Here is a 25,078-nt window from a genome sequence, read left to right on the forward strand (position 1 = left end):
TACATCAGCTGCTCGAAATCACGTCCATTCCGACAGCACTAATAATCAATAGTTACTTTGGGCGGGTGGCTTGGAATCACGTCCTTTCCAACCTCCCACACATCACAGCCCTACTCATTGTGTGTTAAATATACATCAGCTGCTGGAAATCACGTCCATTCCGACAGCACTAATAATCAATAGTTACTTTGGGCGGGTGGCTTGGAATCACGTCCTTTCCAACCTCCCACACATCGCAGCCCTACTATTGTGTGTTAAATATGCATCAGCTACTCGAAATCACGTCCATTCCGACAGCACTGATAATCAATTCCGTTGGTCGGCATCACAGTCCATCCCGACAACTGATTCAATAATATATGTATATACATATTTTATAATATAATTTTGCTCACTATGTATGCTTGTTAATTTTACACTGTAATCCGCATTTATATTCATTCATTCATTCATATTTAGTCTGATTGATTGTAAAATTTGTAGACTAACAAATAAATAAATAAAAGTGGGCGGTACCACGCCCGTTTTCCAAAATTTTACTAATTTTCTATTTTGCGTCATAAGTTCAACTCACCTACCAAGTTTCATCGCTTTATCCGTCTTTGGTAATGAATTATCGCACTTTTTCGGTTTTTCGGTAGTCCGATATTGTTCATTTTAAATAGTGATCTGAGATGAGTGCTCAGGAACCTACATACCAAATTTCATCAAGATACCTCAAAATTTACTCAAGTTATGGTGTTAACGGACGGACATGGCTGAATCAAATTCTTTTTCGATCCTGATGATTTTGATATATGGAGTCTATATCTATCTCGATTCCTTTATACCTGTACAACCAACCGTTATCCAATCAAAGTTAATATACTCTGTGCGCTCTGCTCACCAAACTTTTTAAAGTAAGAACCCGTAATACATATCTGTGGCAATTTGAAAAAACAACTTATTTCGAGTTAGGATAAAAGTGATATTCTGGCTTCGTAACAGAAATCCGTTACAGATCTCCCTGCGTTACTTACTCATAGCCTCAGGTGCAAATAGCTGCTACAAAATATAGGAAGTTACAATGGTGAATTGCGGCTAGCTTTTCAGATATATGTTTATGTATCGTCATTATCCTAACTAGAATAAGGTTGTTTTTTTTTTTTCTCAAGCCCTGCAAACATTGACTACCGAAACTACTAATACAGTCATAACAATTTCAATATCACTAACACCAATAAACCGAAAGTAAACATGCATTTGGTAAAATTCCGGTAGCCCTCCTTTATAATAACCAATTTTAGAAAAGTACTATGTATTCGGTAATTTCTGAGTACAGCAGTTTAGCGATACGAACGTAGGCAGAAGATTGCAAATAGGCGGAATTTCACTAAATTCGTTACAATTGGTGTCAGAAGACGAATTGTTGAATAAATTCTGAAGATTTCGAATACAACTTGGACATGGCAAAGTTAAGTGAATTAAGTATCCAGCAACTGAAAAAGGAGTTGGAGAACCGTGGATTGAATACAACCGGCAATAAGATCGAACTTCAAGCACGGCTACGAGAAGTATTGGAGTTGGAAGGAATTAATGTGGACCAGTATGTCTTTTATCCTGATTTGGAAGCGCCAGCGACTAAAATGGAGGAGAAGATAGAGACTCCGAATTCATTGGCAAGTGTTGACACTAACGCGATTCTAGCAGTGTTGAAGCAAATGTCGTCACAAATGTCATCTCAACTTCCAGTTGAGAAACGTATATGTCATCACAGATGGAATCCCAAGAGACACGAATAACATCTAAGATTGAAGCACAGAGACGCGTATTTCCGAAATGTCGGTTCAAATTTCAGCACAGATATCATCTCAGATCTCCACACAACTAGAAGAGCAGGAAGTGCGTATATCATCTAAACTGGAAGCGCATATGGAAAAAAAAACTAACCCAGTTTCATGCAGACCAATTCTAAATATTCTCGCGGAATTTTGTTCTCGCGGATTTTTTTATTCCCGCGGAAAAATTCCTCCAATTCTGTTCTCCTAGGGAGAAAAATAATTGGGGAATAGGAATTTCGAATTTTCGAAGTCAGCTGTTTTGTCAATTGAAATTTCGTTGCACTTTTCTTATTTTGTTTAAAAAATTTAAAAGTTTAATTATTGTTGCAAATTTGTTGGAAATTAAGAAATAAAATATAAACATTGCACAGTATTTATTGCATTTCATGTGGTATTCACTGAAATGAGTAATGAATTGGTGCCACAGCAACATCAACAGCGGAACATAAGAAGAAGACGGCCGCATAACACAAATCTGCCGGAGTTGCCTGCTTTCATTCAGCAAAGCAATTTTCTGGCGGCCAAGTTGAGTTGAATTCGTCCTTCATCATATGCCAAAATCTATTTAAGCCTTATTAAAAAATCCTTGCGCAATTTCTGGATGGCTGCATCAAATTTGTATACCAAGAGCTCTACCGTTGCTTATGATATACTTTTCGACTTAAAATAAAGAATATTGTGGTTGTAGTTGTTGTTGTATTAACAGTGAGAATATTGTGGTAGAATATAAATACATCTTTTAGCACAAATTTGTACAAATAAGTGTTCTTTCTTAAAATAACCAATTTCCTTTAACTATTTTGATGCATTCCCTTTAATTTAACAAGTGAAAAAACTCCTATGAAATGGCAGAGAAATCTCCCTCTCCCTCACATTCATAATACCTACTTTTCTCCCATAACCGGTTTCCGCTTTTTCGAACATTGTTCAGAATAGGAGGAAAGGGAGAAGTGAAAAAACTCACAAGGAATTTTTATTTAGAATACGAGGAATGGGAGAAGGGAGAAAACTCGCACGGAATTTTCGTTTAGAATTGGGCTAATGAAGTCTTCAGTGGTCGACAGGATAAAATAGAGGCAGAGATGGATGCTTTGAAAGATAGGATCCAGGAATTACAATTGAACCGCCCACTCACTTCAACGTGTAATCCGGAGGTAAAAACTCCATCCTTTGACGGTTCTGTTCCTTTACAGGTATTCAAGCTTCAGCAGACGTCAGCAGTGAACAACTGGAATGCGGAAGATAAAGTTGCTGCACTGTTCGTGGCATTGAAAGGGCCTGCAGCGGAAATCTTACAGACTATTCCAGAGTACGAACGGAACAGTTATGAAGCATTGATGGCCGCTGTCGAGAGACGTTATGGAAGCGAGCATAGAAAACAGATATACCAAATTGAGTTGCAAAACCGTTACCAAAAAGCGAATGAGACATTGCAGGAGTTTGCTTTGGATGTTGAAAGGTTGGCTCATTTGGCAAATGCGGATGCACTCGTGGAATACACTGAAAGGGTAAAGATTCAGAGCTTTATAAATGGCATACGGGACGTCGAAACAAAGCGAGCTACATACGCAAACCCAAAGCCAACATTTGCAGAAACGGTATCACATGTATTGACTCAGGAAACTGCCTCACTATTGAGTAAACCAGCATACAAAGCTCATCGTGTGGAAGTAGAAAGACCAGAGTGGGTAGACGCAACGTTGGAAACTTTAAAGGGAACGCAACAGAAGAATAATGATGCAGTCAAATGCTTTAAGTGAAAAGCCAGGGCACATTGCACGTTATTGCAGTACGAGCCCAAATAGTTCCAACAATGTGGCTAGTCGTAAACGCAGAGCTGAAGGAGATGAGCAAATCTCCAAGTCCACTCAATCGTTAAACTAAAACGAGTCAGCCGCAAGGCGCGACAGCTGGCTCCCGCAATTGAAGCCCCATAATCGCTATATCGCAAATTGGAAGAATATCAAACAATATTACTATCGGAGGACATGTGGATGGAAAGGAACGTTTACTGACTGTAGATACGGGCGCATCTCATTCCATCATTCGATCAGATTTAGTCACCAAGAAGATAAGACCATTGCTTGGAGCAAGATTACGTACAGGCACGGGAGAGGACACCCAGGTAATTGGAGAAGTAGCATATGAAGTTGGGAGCGCCACGGTGCTACTAAATTTTATAGTGGCAGAGATTGTTGATGAAATCACAATTGGAGTGGACTTCTTAATCGACCAGGGCATTAAGACCGACACGCAAAGCAAGACGATACGATATAAGAACATGGAAGTTATAACAGCAGTATTCAGCGGTTGACCCATTTACTCACGTTGCTGAGCATGTGACCGCGCTATTTTGCGTGTTGAAGTTTCGCTGACGCAGCACACGCGCACAACAAGCGGAAGTTAATTGGGACAACGATTGGTGTAGTTGCAGAAATTGTGATGGAACAGCATAATCTAGTTTTAGTTAAGTAAACTATTTTTTATACAATAATTGTTTAGCATAGCATAATTACTTTAACACAAGAACTTAGCTGCTAGGTAAATTACTTTGTTCGAGTCAGTTCAATTTGGATAGTGCAAGAGCACAGAATAAATTTTATAACGTTTAAATATTTCTCGTGTTTATTTTAATTCGGTGAACGGGCAGTTCACCGCAACTTTAATTTTTTATCGCCTCGCCTGCTGTGAGGCTTAACTGGCGCCCGAGCAGTTCTCGGTGCAGAGTGATAAAAAAGGACCAATTAATAAAAGTCTTTAAATCGAACATAAAAAAGTAAAAGTAAAAGTGAAAGTAAAGTGAAACTAAATTTGATTAAAAAAAGTGACAATTAGCAAAGAGTATTCAAATCAAACACAAAGGGGAAGTAAATTGAAACGGAATAATTAGTAAATCGAGCACGCAGGAAAAACAGCGAGTATTCAAATTAAACACAAAGGGGAAGTAAATTGAAACGAAATAATTAGTAAATCGAGCACGCAGGAAAAACAGCGAAATCATAAAAAACAAGTACCAGAGTGTCAAGAACCAAAACACCAACAGCGGCCGAATGAAATTGTGCTATTTGTGAGTAGATAGCGCAACTGTTAACATCCTTTTTTCTTTTCTGTATATTCCTAGAAACATGAACACTGAGGAAATGAAGAAATCCCTTTTGGAAATGAATGGCGCAGTAAACGCCATTCTCTCGCAACTAAACCGCTTCGAGGAACGCCTAAAAAGTGTCGAAACAAAGAGCAATGTAGAGTCCATTCAGGGACTCAGCCAAAATTTGGTAAGGCTAGAAGAACAAATAGAGGATGTGCGCAGACAATCTGCAGACACCGACCGACAACCAGTAGAGGAACCACTCGTAAGCCCTCGGACTGAGGGCGAACTGAACGAAATTTCAAAACTTCCAGATTCTGTCAAGGAACTCCAAATATTTGACGTATCACGAGAACACTATTCCTCTTGGATCCACAGCGCAGAACAAATCGTTAGGGATTATCAGGTTGTTCGGCACAAGCCGATCTATAGGGCCATATTAAGGCATATTAGGCAGACGCTGCACTGGTATCCCACAATATCCTGGATGCTGATTGGAAAAGTATTAAGGAAATCCTTTCCCTACACTATGCCGATGCTAGAGACATTGAAACGCTCGATCAGCAACTAACCCACATGACTCAGGGACGCCAAGAAGTCTCCGAATTTTACGCTCAAATTAACAAGCAATTATCCCTAATGATAAACACTATCAATACGGAAAAATACGAGCATAAGGAAACAGTTAAGGCTTTGGCGGAGACGCACCGAAGAAGGGCACTCGACGTCTTTATAAGAGGTCTAAATGGGGACTTGCCGACGCTGCTCCTCATACAGAAACCAAAATCCTTACCAGAGGCATACTCATCATGCCTCGCATTTATGAACGTGGATAGCAGAAACGCCATTTATAGAGCCCCACAAACATTCAACAGAAATAACAGAATGTTCACTGATGTATATCAGTCGCGCCATTTGCAGCAAGGCAACAGGGATTACCCACCTCAGTACCAATCTAGATATAGGTACACAGCCCCAACAAACAAAAGTCTTATAAATAGAGTCCCAAGCCAGTTAGGACCAAACCCATACCACCCAGGGTCAGGACAATCTCGCGTTAGTAATCAATATTCGCAGAGCTGGCGCAACAATAACAGCCCCTCAGGCGTCACAAGAACGGATGCTGGTCAATCTTCCCAAAGCCGGCAACCCAATAGCTCCAATTTCCGAAGAAACGATAGTCTAAAAAGGGGACCTAGTTCTTCAGGGTTTTCAGCAAACAAACAACCAAAATTGTTCCATTTGGTGCCAATAGATGAAGAGGAGGGCGTAGAAGGCACTATAGAAAGCAATAAGGAACAACCCACCGGGGATCAGGTAAATTTTACGGTAGGGGCCTCGTGTCCGGCGTACCGTATTTAGAATACACTACGCAAGGTCAGGGAACACTCAAGTTTTTAGTGGATACGGGGGCAAACAAGAACTATATTAGCGAGCGCATAGCTCAAAATACCACAGCGGTGGAAAAACCATTCACAATCATTTCGGCGGGGGGAATATTAAAATACATAGAAAAGTTCGCGGACATTTTTTAACGTTTGTGGGAAAGGACATCCCCGCTACGTTCTTTAACCTTCCGGGGCTAAAGTCCTTTGATGGAATCCTTGGAGACGATACGCTGACAGAAGTCAAAGCAGTTCTTGAGGGGGAATTGAACATATTGATATTAAAACCAGACACAGTAATATCTCTTAAGCGCAAAACGGCACATGTTAATAGTATCTACACGGACCTCCCTATCGATCCTAACATTTCAGAGCCTGCAAAAGAGTAAATCCGTAGAATCCTTAGCAAGCACGAAGAGATGTTTGGCCGAGTTGATAGGAGCATAAGAGGGCTCACCGCAATGCCATTGAAAATAGCAGATTTTAGAGTGGTATTATTTCCCGAGAATGCGTGCTCAAATTAGGAAATATGTACTGGCTTGTGAAACATGCAAGTTTAGTAAGTACGATAGACACCCTAATAAACCAGAGTTACAGGCTACATCAATCCCATCACAACCTTGCGAGATCCTTCACATAGATATTTTTGAAACAACAAATTTTTAAGTTTTATTGACAAATTTTCAAAATTCGCAAAGCTTTTTCAAGTTAGGAACAAAAGAACTCTGCACCTTAAACACAAAATTGTGAAGCTTCTCCACTATTCTACAACTCCACAAATTTTAATCAGTGATAATGAACGGGGATTGATTAACCCAATAATACAGAACGTATTAGAATCATTGGGAATTCAGCTTTACCGCACTTCATCTCAGAGAAGTGAGGTAAATGGCCAAATTGAGAGATTCCACTCCACGTTACTAGAAATTTATAGATTCCTGAAGGCGGAAAACTCTGATCTCAGGACTAAAGGACTCGTTAATATAGCAGTAGATCGCTATAATAATTCAGTTCACTCTGTAACGAACAGGAAACCTTCGGATATATTTTTTAATCGCTCAGAAGCTTCTATCAGGAACTCCTTGACAAAAGCAGAAAAATTAATAGATACATAAAAAAAATTATTAAAATAGAAACAGATGGCTAAGGTTGAGAGACATAATAGGAGAAGGACCATGTAGAAGCGTTATAACAAAAATGATGTTATATACGGCAAGGATAAGCAAATAAAGGGGAAACAAAAACAAATTTATAAAAAGGAAGTTTCTGTAACCACACTTAGTGGGATAAAAATTATAAAGCACATATAAAAAATGTAAAAAGAAGGGGACAAAATACCCCCACATAATAAAACAAACAAACATACAAAAAACATGAAAAGGAATTATAAAATATCTGGCACCAAGAGGGAGTTTATCTAACAAGAGCGGGCTTGTAAGTGGGACAAATCGTGCCTTAGTAGGCTCGTAGTGCCATCGAATTTGACAAATGGCTACACTACTTCCAAACGGGATTCTGGCGATCTCCCCATAGCTGGTTCGAGAAATGTTAACACCTCTGGTCCAGGAGAAAAGAGAAAAATTTGAGCTTATGCGCCTTAAAAAAAAAAAAAAAAAAAAAAAAAAAAAAAAGAAGACGAAAAAAAAAAATAAATAAATAAATAAAAATATGCAAACTTATACTTTGAAAGCAAAGAATCGAACGCATACATACTACTATGTAGCGCAAAAACAAAAAAAAAATTTATTACTTGCTACAATAAAAAAAGAGAAGAAAAACCAAAGAAATGAATTATTTATTACTTGCTACAAAAAAATATACAAACTTATACAAACTATTACATACTACTATGTAGCGCAAAAACAAAACCAACAAAAAACAAATATACAAGAAACCCAAATGATACGTACAAGCAAAAAAAAAAAAACAAAAAAAACAACAAAAAAATTAGAATGAAAAAACCTCTTTTCTAACAATTTTTTCACTCCCACTAACCTTCTAACCTCACAATAACATAAATAACTTCCAACAACCACTAACCCACTAACACCAATAATGTTAGGTATGGTCTTTCCAATTGCAGACTCCCACTGTTGGCGTCGGCCATCAGCGGCCTCCACATTTTCCACTATAAGGCACCAATCGTTAGTATCCAGAGCGGAAATGGGTGGATCATCAGCGGATCCTTCAAACTTATACATGCTATCGACCTCCACCAGTATGCTACTATCATATCGAAGATGGAAAAACTGGCTTACCAACTACTAAAACGAACCGACGACCAGCTCCTGGCACAAGTCTATATCAACCAAACTCTGCAGCGCCTCGAAGAGCTGACGGGGAACATGAAAAGAATCAGACCCTCCCGATCTATTGACTGGATAGGCTCTGCGTGGAAATGGCTAGCAGGATCACCCGATGCCACTGATTGGGACAATATCCTCCACAGCCAGGGTGAAATCATAGAAAACAATAATCACCAATACAAAGTAAACAAGGATCTATTCACGGCAACCTTAGAAATTTCCAAAAAAATTTATGAAATCGTAAGCCGCACCAATTCGGTAATGAAGGAAGCTGAGGCAGAACAATTCGAGCAGAGCGCCCTTCATAATATCGTGCTTGTCCGAGAAGAGGTCAATGAAGTAGTACGGGCATGTCAACTAGCTAAACGTGGAATTATTAACACTAACCTACTCGACATGGACGAAGTTAATCAGATCCTGTCAGAAATAGAAACACTACCTTACCAAAATATAATTGAGGCAATTGAATACGGAAAACCATCAATATATACAAATGGTACTATGCTTCTATACGTTCTATCAATACCCAAAGTAACAGAGAAGAAGTATAACCTTCTAATTACTCGCGCTGGTATCTACGAGGGCAAACAACTGAACCTTCCATTCGATAAGATGCTCGTCAACCAGGAAGAAACATATGGACTCAAGGAAAATTGCTTGACAATCAGTTCATCTACGGTATGTGAATCAGAGTCCTTGAGCAAATTGGAAGAGATTACCTGCCTACCTCGGTTGCTGAAAGGAGGTGACGCTAGCTGCCAATTCATCAGGCGCAATGGAACCATAATCGAATTGATAAACGATAATACAATTTTTATCTCAAACTACCAAGGTGTAGTGGAAAGTAGTAACGATACCAGCAATATAAATGGCACCTACGTTATCCAGTTAAGTAACGAAACGATAAAAATTGGCAACCAAGTGTTCTCCAGCAACGAAGCAATCACAGCTCAAGCCTTGCCAGCCGTACTAGCAAACGTCAAAAACCACACTACAAAGATCAATCTGGAGTATGTTCATGATATCACGATGGAAAACGTTAGATATCTAGGGTATGTAAATGGGAAAACTAACTTCTCGTTGGTCACGGAAGCTGCCTCAATATTCGCAATAGCCCTCATCGTCACCATGCTATGGAAATGGTATACTAGGAAGCTAAATATTCCACCAGTTCAAATTCCGATGAAATGGGCCACAAACACGAAGATCTTCAAGGGCCAATCTGCCCATGAAATCCGTAACCTGGACGAAAGCGCACCAGTGAAGCCAGTCAGAATCAACATTACGCCAAATAGCCAGATCGACTCCATAAAAAATATATCCACTTCACATATTTCATGCTTCGATCTGCGGGACGCAGATCTTTAAAGGGGGAGGAGTTATAACAGCAGTATTCAGCGGTTGACCCATTTACTCACGTTGCTGAGCATGTGACCGCGCTATGTTGCGTGTTGAAGTTTCGCTGAAGCAGCACACGCGCACAACAAGCGGAAGTTAATTGGGACAACGATTGGTGTAGTTGCAGAAATTGTGATGGAACAGCATAATCTAGTTTTAGTTAAGTAAACTATTTTTTATACAATAATTGTTTAGCAAAGCATAATTACTTTAACACAAGAACTTAGCTGCTAGGTAAATTACTTTGTTCGAGTCAGTTCAATTTGGATAGTGCAAGAGCACAGAATAAATTTTATAACGTTTAAATATTTCTCGTGTTTATTTTAATTCGGTGAACGGGCAGTTCGCCGCAACTTTAATTTTTTATCGCCTCGCCTGCTGTGAGGCTTAACTTGGATGTACCACCTAATTTGGGCTACGAGAGAGGCTACAACAGTAAACGAGTGCTGGTGGAAGAGAGTCAGCAAATACCACCAAAATCAGAAGCAGTCCTCTGGGCAAAGGTTGATGGAGATTGTGGGACAAACAAATTGTGGGTTGTCGAAGCAGCAAACAAATCAGCACCGAACATACTTGTAGGAAACCCCCTGGCTATGACAAAACAAGATGGACGTATTCCGGAAAGAGTACTCAATGATTTCAAGTCACCACTCAAACTGACCAAAGGAGCTATTTTGGAAGATGCCAAGAGGCTGAAGTAGTTATTAACTGTGAACAACTCCAGGAACACGTTTCATCTAGTAATACTGATCTTTTAAATGATATCAGGGCTGGACGGCGGGGCTAGAGGAAGCCTATCAGAATAAGGCAACCCAACAGCTCGTAAAGTACGCGCATATATTTGACCAAGATGGCTCCAAACCAGGCTGTACCAACGTTGCGAAACATCAAATTGACACTGGAGATGCGAGGCCGATCCGTCAAGCTCCTCGTAGTGTTCCACTGGCTAAGCCGGAAGTTGTGAGTCAAATCGTACAAGAAATGAGCGACAGCGACGTCATCGAACCATTAGCTAGTCCATGGAGCTCACCTGTGGTACTTGTGAAGAAGAAGGATGGGAAAATGAGGTTTTGCGTGGACTACCGCAAGTTGAACGACGTCACGAAAAGCTACCCATTGCCTAGAATTGACGACACTCTGGACTCGCTCTCTGGTAGGAAATGGTTTTCCACACTGGACTTGAAAAGCGGCTACTGGCAAGTGGAGGTGAAAGAGGAAGACAAAGAGAAAACAGCCGTGTCGGTGATCATCTTTGGCAATTCACAGTGATGCCTTTTGAACTTTGTAATGCACCAGCTACTTTTGAGAAACTCATGGACCATGTACTGAAGGGACTACATTGGAAAACATGCTTGGTGTACCTGGGCGACATCATCGTATTGGGCAATAACTTTGATGAACATCTTAAGAACTTGGAGGAAGTTTTCCAGAGAATAGCTGGCGCTGGTCTGAAACTAAGTCCCAAAAAGTGTTCGTTGTTTAAAAAGGAAGTAAATTATTTGGGTCACAAGGTAACGACAGAGGGCATCTGCACTGCGAATGAAAAGATAGAAGCTGTAAAGGATTGGCCAAAACCACAGAACTTGCATGAATTAAGAAGTTTCCTTCGGCTGTGTACATATTACCGCCGATTTGTACCAAACTTTGCAAGCGTCGCACATAACCTCCACGAGTTTACAAGAAAAAATAAAGCTTTTGAATGGAAGAAGGAGCAAGAAATGGCATTCCAAACATTGAAAGAGCGTTTGTGCACTGCCCCAATGTTGGCATATCCGATTCCAGGAGCAACGTTTATTCTAGATACAGATGCGAGCGGATATGCTATAGGAGGCGTTTTATCACAACTGGTCGATGGACAGGAGAAGGTATTTATTATTATTATTATTATGATTAACCTAATTAAATCAATTAATTAGTTAACTTAATTAGTGGGCACTAGCTGCCAGGGCTATCGGCTCTATATTTACAATTAAATTTAGTTAGAAAATAATGTTAAATTGATAATAATTAAATGTCTAAATAAGGGCTCTGATGTGTCTGATGAAGCTATTTACTGACTAAGTTTTCATGTGTAGGATTCCTTAGGATGCTTATCCAATTTTCGTTGAAGTATATGTCTTAAAATTAATGTATTTTGGCAGAATGAGCGGGTAAGCGTTGGGTCTCCGGATAGGAGATGCTGATGCGTGGATTGTGAATGACCAAGTCGAATGCGGGAGTATATTTATATTTGCTTTTTCCCGATGGTTGCAGTTTTGCCATTTTTCTACGTCCTGCTGTCGCAATTGATGTAGAACGAAGCGGCGTATATCTATTTTTTCGACAGAACTGTCGGATGTAACAGGATGGTTGGTAGCCGACTTGGCTGCAATGTCTGCTGCTTCATTGGCTGATATGTTTATATGTCAGGGTATCCAAAGAAGTCTAACTTTTTCAGTATTTTCGATGAGGTCATTTCGTCTCACTTGAATTGTTTTCGAAGTGGAGTTAGGGTTTAGCACTGCCTTCAAAACAGACAGACTATCTGTACATATGACTATTTTATCATCTTGTTGTATTGCCAACTGTACTGCGTTATGAACGCCAGCAGCTTCAGCGGTAAACACTGACGCAATATGTAATAGATTTCGTATTCTCAGTATCTGACCATGTGCGTTAACCACAGCGTAGCTTGCCGGATTATCTTTAGTTTTAGAGCCATCCGTGTACCAGAATGTCAATCAGCTGCCTCGTAGTACTATTTGCGTTCTTGGAAGAATTGTAGGTAGACACTTGGTGGGGTATTTTGTTTTTTATAGCTGGATAGGCCGAGGTCGCACGACGATTTTTTAATTGTCCATGGTGGGTTCTTTAATTGGTGGTATTCTTTTATGAAAGATAATCCTAAGTATGTTGCGATATTTAGTACCGTTTGTAGTATTGATGGTAATCTTGGATTGCTGCCGAGCGAGTTTTCAATTATAATTTTCACGTTGTTGTTGTTGTTGTAGCAATGCTCGCCCCACCTAATAGCCGCGACCGATCACAAATTGTCATCAATATCCTCTAACGGGAGTCCAAGGAAACTTGCCGTTTCAACAGGGGTGGACCATAAGGAAAGGGGTGTTAGAGGCGTTGGTTCCACATTACAATTAAAGAGATGGTTGGTGTCATGTGGGGACACATTGCAAGCAGGGCATACATTTTGTATGTCGGGGTTGATTGTGGATAGGTAAGAGTTAAACCTGTTACAGTATCCAGAACGAAGTTGAGCAAGAGTGACACGCGTTTCCCTGGGGAGTATGCGTTCCTCTTCTGCGAGTTCTGGATATTTTTCTTCAAGTACTGGATTCACCGGGCAATTCCCGACATAAAGGTCCGACGCCTGTCTATGGAGTTCACCAAGGACCTGCTTGTGTTTTTCCGCTTCATACGGCTGGGTTCTCAGGTGCCGTATTTCCTCAAAATGCTTACGGAGATGACTCCTTAGGCCCCTAGGCGGTGCTGGTTCGTCAATCAGATGTCTGTTGGGATGCCCAGGTTTCTGGGTATTCAACAGAAACTGTTTGGTCAGCATCTCATTTCTCTCCCTGATGGGGAGTATTCTCGCCTCATTATGCAGATGGTGTTCTGGGGACATAAGAAGACAGCCCGTGGCGATTCTGAGAGCAGTATTTTGGCAGGCCTGTAGTTTCTTCCAGTGGGTGGTTTTTAGGCTTGGCGACCATATGGGTGACGCGTAGCACGTAATCGGCTGGCTAATTGCTTTGTATGTTGTCAAGAGCGTTTCTTTATCTTTTCCCCAGGTACTGCCAGCAAGGGATTTAGGATTTTATTACGGCTCTGAATTCTTGGAACAATTGCGGTTGCGTGCGCACCAAAATGTAGATCCTGATCAAACGTCACACCCAAGATTTTGGGGTGTAGGACAGTCGGTAGCGTAGTGCCATCGACGTGGATGTTCAATATGGTCGACATTTGGGGCGTCCATGTTGTAAACACGGTCACGGAAGATTTAGTCGGTGACAATGCCAGGTTTCGCGAGGCGAAAAAACTGGAGAGATCAGGGAGATAGCCGTTTATTTTATTGCATAGCTCATCGATCTTTGGGCCTGGGCCTGTGGCCATTATTGTGCAGCCATCGGCGTAGGAAACGATTGTGACTCCTTCCGGTGGTTAAGGTAGCTTAGATATGTAGAAATTAAACAAAAGCGGGGATAGGACACCACCCTGTGGCACCCCTTGTTTAATTCTCATTTGTTTTGATGTTTCGTTTCTGAATTGCACCGATGCCTGCCGACCACCCAGATAATTTGCGGTCCACCTTTTAAGACATGGGGGAAGGGTGGACCCTTCCAGGTCTTCCAGTAACGAGCCATGGTTGACCGTATCAAAAGCTTTTGATAGGTCTAACGCTACGAGTACTGTTCTATGGTGGGGATATTGATTCAAACCGCAATTTATCTGGGTGCTAATGACATTTAGCGCGGAGGTAGTGCTATGGAGTTTTCTGAAGCCATGCTGATGAGGGGCTAGCTGCAAATGTGCTTGGAAATAAGGGAGCAAAATGGCTTCAAGCGTCTTTGCCACTGGCGATATGAGAGATATCGGACGATATGACTCACCTACGTTAGCTGGTTTCCCAGGCTTTAGTAGCGGGACCACCTTGGCCATTTTCCATTTCTCGAGTATGACAAAGGTGGAAAGAGACAGGTTGAAGACATGCGCTAAATATTTGAAACCCTCTTTCCCTAGGTTTTTAAGCATCGGCATGGCTATGCCGTCTGGGCCCACTGCTTTGGATGGTTTAGCGCGACCAATGGCGTCCTCAACCTCTCTAGCGGTGATGGTAATTGGTGACGCGCTGAGTTTGTGTTTATGTGCGTGTCTATTGGCTCTCCGTCTATCTTTGTCGACCGTAGGATGCATTATATATTGTCGGCAGAAAGCGCTCGCGCATTTTTTCGCATCCGACAGCACCTTATCGCCAAAGGCGATGGAAACTTTGTCTTTGTGCTTAGTCGGATTCGATAGGGACTTTACGGTGGGCCAAAGTTTACCTACACCGGTAGAGAGGTTACAACCTCTTAGGTGCTCTTCCCATTTCGCCCGCTTGTGTTCGTCCACAAGCAATCTGATGCGTTGGTTTATATCCCTTATTTGGGGGTCGCCTGGATCAAGCTGTCTTATAAGGTCGCGTTCCCTCGCTAAGCTCGCGGCCTCCGCCGGGAAGTGGGGCCGGATTTCGGGAATTCTCCCGGCGGGAATGAAATGTGCCGAGGCGGATTCAATGACCTTACGGAAGGCACGCTCCCCTTGGCGGGCATCAGTCGGGATAGGGAGGGCAGCAAAGCTGCTGTCTGTTGCAGATTTATATTCTTCCCACTTTCCTTTTTTGAAGTTTATGAAAGTGCGTTTTTCGGTGACGATGAAGTCGGCGGTACGCTCGAACGAAATAAGTATGGGCAGGTGGTTGGATGCCAATGTTACCATCGGCTGCCAGTTGACGCAGTTTACGAGTTCTGCGCTTACGATTGAGATATCTGGCGAGCTATGACAGCTTCCTACCATACGTGTGGGGGCATCTCCGTTTATTGTGCAGAACGTCGTTTCGTCTATTTGATCCGCCAACATCTCACCCCTACTGTCCGCCCGCAAGTTTGAATGCCATAGGTCGTGATGGGCATTGAAATCGCCTAAGATAATGCGATTGTTGCCAGTGAGTAAGGCCTCGATATTAGGGCGGTATCCACTGGGGCAACAGGTGACGGGAGGGATGTAGATGTTGATGATTTCTAGATTTGCATCACCTGACCGGACAGATAGGCCTTGACGTTCTAAGACATTGTCACTGCGGTCGATGCCAGGATCAAATATATGATATTGCACAGAGTGGTGTATAATAAACGCGAGGCCGCCTCCATTTCCGCTCTCGCGGTCTTTCCTGTGGACATTATAACCAGAGTAGGTCTGCAATGCAGATCTTGCTGTGAGTTTAGTCTCTTGAATCGCAGCAATGCGGATGTTGTGCCGCTTCATGAAATCGACTATCTCCGTAATCTTCCCAGTTAGTCCATTACAGTTGAACTGCAGAATTCTGAAGTGCATGAGGGGTGACGCCGCCACTCTAGGGGTAAGTGAGGGGTGACTACGCCTAGGTTGTGGAAGGCCAGGACGCAATTGCTGTTGTGGCCTTGGGACTGGGCGCCCTTGGGCAAGCATTGGGGTACCCGGATGATTTGGGTTTGCGACCTGGCAACATGGCGCGATGAAACCCGTCGAGGGGTTGCCGTCGCGGAGACCAGAACATCTAGGAAAGTGGCACCACCCAAGGCAGGTGCTGCATTGAGCGGATGTCGCAAACCTATATATTCTGTGCTGGCAGACGGTGCAAACGGAGGCAGGGACTAAGAGTCTGTTTCCCTGACCTGCACGATTGCTGCCAGAAAAGAGGGGGGGAGAAGAAGACGGGGGCAGGGGCTGATGCTCAGCATTGCTACCAGCTCTACTACGAAGGTAGTAGTTATGAGTGGTATCAGCTGTTTGAGTTGTTGGCGCCGTGGGGCGCGAGCAGCAGCGGGTACTTGTTGTGGCTTGCTGAGCAGCGAAGCTGCTGGAAGGTAGTGGGGATACGCTTAGGCGTAGACTACGGGACGCCCTTGGGCGTGAGCAGCAAGGAGCCACAAAAGATTTATAAAAGTTACGTGGACGTCGGGTTTTGGGATCAAGCCCAGAACAACCTGTCCGATGCAACCATCCCTTGCACGAGACACACTGAACAGAGTATGACCGTCCTAAAAAGATTCTTTTCTGGCAGATGCAGCAAAACCATTTCTCATGACCGGGGTCAGGAGACGGACCCGGATTGGGTTCGATACCTTCCCGGAGTAAGAGAATATGTAGCAGTCCTGCTGCAAGGAGCTGCTGGGAGGATGACAATTTGTGGGAGTGACGAAACAAATTAAATGGGGTCACACTGAAATGACAGTCCTTGGTCGGGAAAAATCCCGAGTCGCTCCGGTACATAGAACCGACTGCCTTGGGAAGCGATAATTTTCACGTCGCTATTAATGATTGAATCACTTTCAAAAAGAATTTTGGGAATCAGTCGGCTATGTATGTGGTGAATTATTTCTTCAAATGTAGGCAACATCGCTTCTGCCAGCATGTTTCTTACAGGGGTTGTTTTGTATGCGTAGATAGATGCTCTTGCGGCTTGATGATAGAGTGACTAAATATGTTTAATGTAGATTTTGGAGATTTCCCGTAGAGGTAGAGCCCATAGTCTATTTTACTTAAAATTAATGCCTTACTTAGATAGATTAGAGTATTTATGTGTACGTGACATTCTTACTAGAGAGATATGAGATCAGGTTTACTCTGGCAGCTAATGTCTTTTTTAATTCTAGACAATGTTTTTTCCATCTATAGTTATTAGAAAAAGTGATACCTAGTATTTTGAGATCTTTAACATTTTCTACATCAAATTTTCGATTGAGATTTTTAGGTTGTTGAAATCGCATTTGCGTTTTTGGCATACGTGAAAGTTTTTAGTTTTGTCCAAAGATATTTTGGCTCCGGAATACTTGGACCATTTCAAAATGTGTTTAGAGGTTTTCTAGTATGATTTTGGTTTCGCTAGCCTCCCTCTTACAGAGGATGTACAGATCATCTGCATAGAGACAGTGTTCCACGACGTTGTTTGTTCTAATGATTTTGCTAATTTCGTTGAATACAATAGAAACAAGTAAGGAAGGCTAAGTTCGGGTGTAACCAAACATTACATACTCAGCTGAGAGCTTTGGGGACAAAATAAGGAAAAATTACCTTGTAGGAAAATGAACCTAGGGAAATCCTGGAATGTGTTTGCATGATCTGGGTATCAAATGAAAGGTGTTAATGAGTATTTTTAAAGGGAGTTGGCCTTAGTTCTATAGGTGGACGCCTTTTCGAGATATCGCCATAAAGGTGGACCAGGGGTGACTCTAGAATGTGTTTGTACGATATGGGTATCAAATTAAAGGTATTAATGAGGGGTTTAAAAGGGGGTGGCCCTTAGTTGTATATGTGAAGGCGTTTTCGAGATATCGATCAAAATGTGAACCAGCATGAACCAGAACATCATCTGTCGGGTACCGCTAATTTATTTAAATATGTAATACCACGAACAGTATTCCTGCTAAGATTCCAAGGGCTTTTGATTTTGCCCTGCAGAACTTTTTCATTTGATTCTACTCAATATGGAAGGTGCCACACCCATTTTGCAAAGTTTTTTCTAAAGTTATATTTTGCGTCAATAAACCAACCCAATTACATTGTTTCATCCCTTTTTTCATATTTGGTATATAATTATGGCATTTTTTTAATTTTTGTAATTTTCGATCGAAAAAGTGGACGTGGTCATAGTCGGATTTCGGCCATTTTTTATACCAAGATAAAGTGAGTTCAAATAAGTACGTGAACTAAGTTTAGTAAAGATATATCGATTTTTGCTCAAGTTATCGTGTTAACGGCCGAACGGAAGGACAGACGGCCGACAGTGTATAAAAACTGGGCGTGGCTTCAACCGATTTCGCCCATTTTCACAGAAAACAGTTATCGTCATAGAAGCTACGCCCTACCAAATTTCACAAGGATTGGTAAATTTTTGTTCGACTTATGGCATTAAAAGTATTCTAGACAAATTAGATTAAAAAGGGCGGAGCCACGCCCATTTTGAAATTTTCTTTTATTTTTGTATTTTGTTGCACCATATTATTACTGGAGTTGAATGTTGACAAAATTTACTTATACATATACTGTAGACATAATTTACTTATACATATACTGTAAAGATATAAAATTTTTTGTTAAAATTTGACTTCAAATTTTTTTTTTTAATTGGGCGTGTTCGTTATCTGATTTTGCAAATTTTTATTTAGCTCACATATAGGAATAGGAGTAACGCTCGTGCCAAATTTCATCATGATATCTTCAACGACTGCCAAATTACAGCTTACAAAACTTTCAAATTACCTTCTTTCAAAAGTGGGCGGTGGTACGCCCATTGTCCAAAATTTTACTAATTTTCTATTCTACGTCATAAGGTCATCTCACGTACCAAGCTTCATTGCTTTATCCGTCTTTGGTAATGAATTATCGCACTTTTTCGGTTTTTCGAAATTTTCGATATCGAAAAAGTGGGCGTGGTTATAGTCCGATTTCGTTCATTTTAAACAGCGATCTGAGATGAGTGCCCAGGAACCTACATACCAAATTTCATCAAGATACCTCAAAATTTACTCAAGTTATCGTGTTTACGGACGGACGGACGGACATGGCTAAATATATTTCTTTTTTCGCCCAGATCATTTTGATATATAGAAGTCTATATCTATCTCGATTAGTTTATGCCGTTACGGATTACCGCTATGCGAACAAAGTTAATATACTCTGTGAGCTCTGCTCAGCTGAGTATAAAAAGTATAACAGATAGGGATTCCATTGTTAAGAAAGTGAACAGTAGATAATGTATTGCCGATTCTAACTCTGAATCGTCTTTTCGATAAGAAAAATTTTACAAAGCCAAAGATTTTAGGGCCTATTCCCCATTGTTGTAGACAGTTAAGAATAACATGTGCACCGATCCGATCAACTGCTTTTTCGAAGTCAATAGAAAGAATTGTTACATGGTGTCGTGCAGAGAGTGCTTTGCTCACATAGTAGTATATGTGAAGCAGAGCGTCTGCACAACATTTGTTTGATTTAAATGCTACTTGGGAAGGATCTATAAGGTGTAAGGTTCCTGTGAACCAGGATATACGGTTAGCAATAATTCGTTCCAAGACTTTTGAAAGGCAAGGCATAAGCGAAATAGGTCGGTATCCGTCAGTTGAGAGCTGATTTTTATTGGGGTTTGTGATCGGAATAACCGTGGCTGTTTTCTTAATTTTGCGGAATCATACCACAGTCTAAAATATTGTTATAAGGAGTTAGAAGACGGGATTTGGTGGAAGCTGAGGTTGCCTTCATCATGGCATATGATATGCGAACTAAACCAGGAGTTTTACCCTTGGCCTTGCAAAGGCACATCATTAACTCACTGCTTGTTAAGGGTGTCTCAATAGTCATAGCTTTAGGATTCACATTAGTTGATGTTGAAAAATTGTTTAGTTGGCCTTTGGCTATTTTTTTTCTGGATTTTCATTTCCTTACGGAATTTAGCATTTGATTTCTTATAAAGAACAAGGTTTTGCGGTGAAGGATTGGCTTTAAAATTTTTCCAAGCTTCCATTTTTTTGGATCTGAGTTGTGCTAGCTCCCTATTCCACCAGACTAAATTGTGTCTTTTAGTGGAGCGTGCTTGTTGTATTGCTTGACTTACGGCTGCTCGAATAGCTTTTGCAAAATTTGCTGCGTCGTGATTAGGAGACAATGTGGGAGTTCTTACTTCTAACTCTCTGTCAACCAGCGAAGCAAAGCTAACCCAGTCTTTTGGTGCATATTTTGTTCTTAACGGTACATTTGTGGTGAAAGACACTTTTAGAATTATTGGAAAATGATCGCTGTTGTGAAGGTCGTCAACAGTTTGCCATGAAATTAATGAAAGAATGGAGGGGGAACAGAGGGAGATGTCTATATGAGTGAACGTTGAGTGGGTATAAAAGGGAGTTGCGCTACCATCATTCAAAACGCATATCGATCTCAATTGCGACCACTTGAAGTTGACTGTTAATGTTTATTTGTTGGGGTATAAAGTCCTTAATTAGGATGCAGGTGCCTTGTTTTGATTGAACGTTTGAAACAGCATTATTGAAGTATCCCTGGTAGCCTCTTGGAAATATTGGGGTAAAATTATTGTTACAGTGAGTTTCTTGTATTGCGATAATGTAAGGGTTAAAGTTCTTAATGAGACTTTGGAGTTCTGAGTAATTATTTATGAAGCCCTTCATATGAATAAAGGTTGTGAATTTGGGGAATCGCCTGAGCTGTTAGGCTCTGGACTGATTGAAGTTGGTGATGTAAATAATGAAGTTGGTTTATTCGATATGGTTGTCATCAAAGCAGCGCCCAGCTACCCTATAAAAATATGCAGTTTATTTTCACTATATACTTTGTCAAATATGCATTGTTTCTGTAATAATCCGTTTGCCTTTTTATCTATGTACGAATTTGTCAACTATGTTTTTGTTGTAATATCCCGTTTGTTAAATTCTTTCGTTCGAGTATGTACGTATGTATGTGTGTCACGTTAGCTACTTATGTACAAAAATGTTCCACTTGATTCCGTTGTAAATTTCGCCATTCGAATTAATCATTGGCCAGCATACGGAGAAGAAACAGCGAAATAAACCACCATCCATCCATCATTGGACTATTGTAATACAAGAAGCGCCATTTGTCAATTTATTTCTTGGGCTAAATAGTTTTGGTTTGTATTGGATTTTGATGCGTTAAATTCGCTCACCCTTGGCCAACGATAACAATGGTTGTTGTTAAGTTGTTTTTTTTTTTTGGAAGAGTTTGTTGGGATAGATTGATTTTTTTCAACGGGGGCTGATGTTGCTGTTTTAGAGTTTTTATCTTGTGAGGTTACTACGGTATTCTTGTTTTGTGGATTTGGTGTAGGGCTTGTTCTTTGAGGATTGGTTTTAGTGATTTTGGCGTATGTGGTAGCTTGTCTTTGGAAAGGGAGTCTTTCTTTGTATTTTCGGCGTGCTTCACTAATGCTGCATTTCTCTAGCGTTAATATTTTGAGAATCTCTTTCGCTTGTATGTATTGTGGACAATTTCTGTCTGATGATGGATGCTCACTGGAGCAGTTAGCGCAAAGAGTTCTTGTGCATATTTCAGGGGAGTGGGGAGGAAGGTTGCAGTTATTACAAGCTGGATTATTATCGCATCGTTTTTGAGTATGTCCAAGCCGTTGGCAGTTTTTGCAACGCATTGTGTTTGGGATATAAGGTTGCACTTTCACTTTATACCAGGCGATATCAACAGTTTCTGGAAGACGGAAAGGATCAAACGTAAGAACCATTAGGCCACTACATGTAGATTTGGCATCAATTTATCGGGAGAACTTGTAAACTCCGGTGACGTTTTGGTTTTTCATCTCATTTACGATTTCTTCTTCGGGCACGTGCTTAAGGCAGCAGGCGTATATCACACTCTTGCCTGAGTTCAAATTTTCATAAAGCTTTACATTGATAGGGCAAATGTTTGGGAACCATTTAGCTTTTAGGAATTTATCAGCAACTTGAGCATTGCGTGTTAGGATAAGTAGGTTTCCGTCTCTAATTTGCGAGATCGATTCGACTTCAGTTGAAATTGATTCAATGCACTTTTTGATCGCGAATGGACTTATTTGTGAGTGACGTATTTTTATCAGCAGATGATATTATTATAAATCAGGGGTTATTAGTTAGAATTGGTTTTTTGTGGTAGTAGAGGGTAATCATTTTGCTTAGCGTTTGGTTTTTTTTTTTAACCGGGTTGTCGTCGAAGACCTCCAAGGTGGAGAATCTATTTGGTGGCCTATATAAGTTTTTATTGGTTATGTCAAGTTATACACGTGAAATCGTGTGCGAATAAGAACACAAAAGAAATGATAAATAAACCGAATAGCGGTATTTAACACACTATTGAACACTGTGATACACGTCTGATCACTTGGAATGATAGTCGGCGACTGCAGGAGAAGGTAGTTGCCTATTACAGCCGATCAATTGGAAAACCAGAAAGGAACTATTGCGTTACACGGAGAGAGTTGTTGGCTCTGGTAGAGTGCATTAAACATTTTCACAAGTACTTCTACGGGCGGCGATTCCGCGCCAGAACAGATCACGCAGCGTTGAAATGGCTCCTGCAGTTCCGTAATCCAGAGGGTCGATTGGCACGGTGGATCGAGCGACTACAAAGCTATGACTTTTCCATTGAGCATCGGAAAGGTAGTACCCATGGGAATGCCGATGCAATGTCACGAAGACCATGTAATTTGGAATGCAAACACTGTTCGACAGCTGAGGCTAAAGCAGACATCATAGATGTTCGGCTTATGACTATAATGTGTTCGGATGAATGGGACATGGAACAACTAAGGAAGTGTCAGCTAGAAGATACAGATCTGTCACATGTTACGCAAGGGCTGAAACGAAACGAAAGACCAAGCAGAGGGGAGATGTCAGCAGAGAGTCCCATTGCGAAGTCATATTGGGCACAGTGGAACAGTTTAGAATTGATATCCGTTTGCTTGCATCGAGTACGGGAGAGTGAGGATGGTCAATGCAAGAAGAAACTGATTGTTGTTCCCAGAAAGAGGATTCCTGACGTTCTCAACGAGCTACATAATGGTCCAAGTGGAGGTCATCTGGGAATCACGAAGATGCTCGAGAAGATTAAGCAGAGATTCTATTTGGTTGGTTGCCGTCAGTCGGTCACTGAGTGGATTGCGAATTGCGGGGTTTGCACCAGAGCGAAAGGGCCCAAAACCCGAAGTCATGGCCAGATGAAGCAATATAACTCAGATGCGCCATTTGAACGAATCGCTATGGATGTCGCAGGTCCATTTCCTACTAGCAACTGCGGAAACAAATATGTACTGGTGGTTATGGATTATTTCAGCAAATGGCCAGAGGTATACCCAATCCCAAATCAAGAATCGGAAACAGTAGCAGAAGTGTTCATAAACAATTGGGTTGCAAGGTATGGTGTACCAATGGAGTTACATTCTGACCAAGGGAGAAATTTTGAATCAGCTGTGTTCCAAGAAATGTGTAAAACATTGGGCATTAGAAAAACACGGACAACTGCATTGCATCCTCAGTCCGATTGTATGGTGGAACTATTCAATAGAACATTGGAGAGGCACAACAACATTTAAGCAAGCTACATAAACACATTAATCATAATGTACACACATACATACAAGCAGCAGAGAGATACTCACAAACGCATGTCATCATCAGCTACTACTTCGCTCACATATACACACGCATATGGTTACACACTACAAATACACGCGCGTATGGCTGGTGACCAGGTAGAGGATTCTAGAAGAAGAAATGTCTAGACATTTGGGCAGAGAGTGTAAGAGCAGCAGAAGCTGAGTAGTCCGTAATCAGTTTGATTCAAGCAGTTGCGAAGTGAAGTTTAAGTGCGAAGTACTTTTAAAGTAGACTAATAAAGACCATTTTGTAATACAGAATATTGGAGTGTTTTATTCAACAGTTTAGCGATACGAACGTAAGCAGAAGGTTGCAAATAGGCGGAATTTCACTAAATTCGTTATAATACTATATGTGAACTGGAGTATATTTAAGTAATTTCTTAGTAAATTCCGAGTATTTTCGCAATTAAAAACTAAATTTTTCCTTAAACTCTATTAAATATATGTACATGTGTAAAACCAAAATAGGCTGTATATGGATTGGATCAAATGATCTTTAAAATTTTTTCAATTTATAAAAAATTTTGGGCGATGTACATCAATTTATTTTATATGATGCATTTAGTTATTAGATACCTTTTTATATTATTAATATTTAAACCTACCATTGTAAACTTAAAAACCAAAAATATAAATAAAAACTACATATGTTAAATAAGGCGTTTAAGTAGTCTATGGGAATTTAAAGGTTATTTTATATATAATTTTCAGGGAAATATGAATATCTTCCTTTATATTTTAGGAAAAACTTACCCAAAAGCTACAGATTAATTATTTGAAACATACTTGTAAATTACTAGAATTTGAAGCCGAACTTTAAGGTATGTTGCAAGTAACTATCCCGGAAAATACAGGGATACTTTCATGTAGGCTACCAAAAACATTCCTCTTAATGTTCACGTATTGTTTTGGTATAATACCCGAACAATTTTCAAAATATTACTGGTATACTCCAGTTTTGGTATTACCTATTGTACTTAAATAAATTCACATGTAGATGAAGTATATAGGGTAATTCTATCCCGACGCCAATTCTGTTTAACTGAAGAACTACCGGTAAATTATATGATAACTACCGAATAAAAACCAGGAGTATGTTTGCAGGGAATTGCCACAAAATTGGCTGTGCTACAAAAATGTATGATAGAAACAAGTTCTGAAAAAAATAAAAAAATTAA

The 25,078-nt window shown here is 40.7% G+C and overlaps 1 protein-coding gene across 1 annotated transcript in view; it reads right to left on the minus strand.

Moving 5' to 3' along the window:
- Positions 1-25,078, minus strand: part of LOC137244083 (nitric oxide-associated protein 1) — a 111,329-nt gene that overhangs the window by 67,089 nt on the left and 19,162 nt on the right. The gene's annotated exons all lie outside the window — the stretch shown is intronic.

Source organism: Eurosta solidaginis, chromosome 3 (genome assembly GCF_040869045.1).
Source record: "Eurosta solidaginis isolate ZX-2024a chromosome 3, ASM4086904v1, whole genome shotgun sequence".
NCBI classification, from domain to species: domain Eukaryota; kingdom Metazoa; phylum Arthropoda; class Insecta; order Diptera; family Tephritidae; genus Eurosta; species Eurosta solidaginis.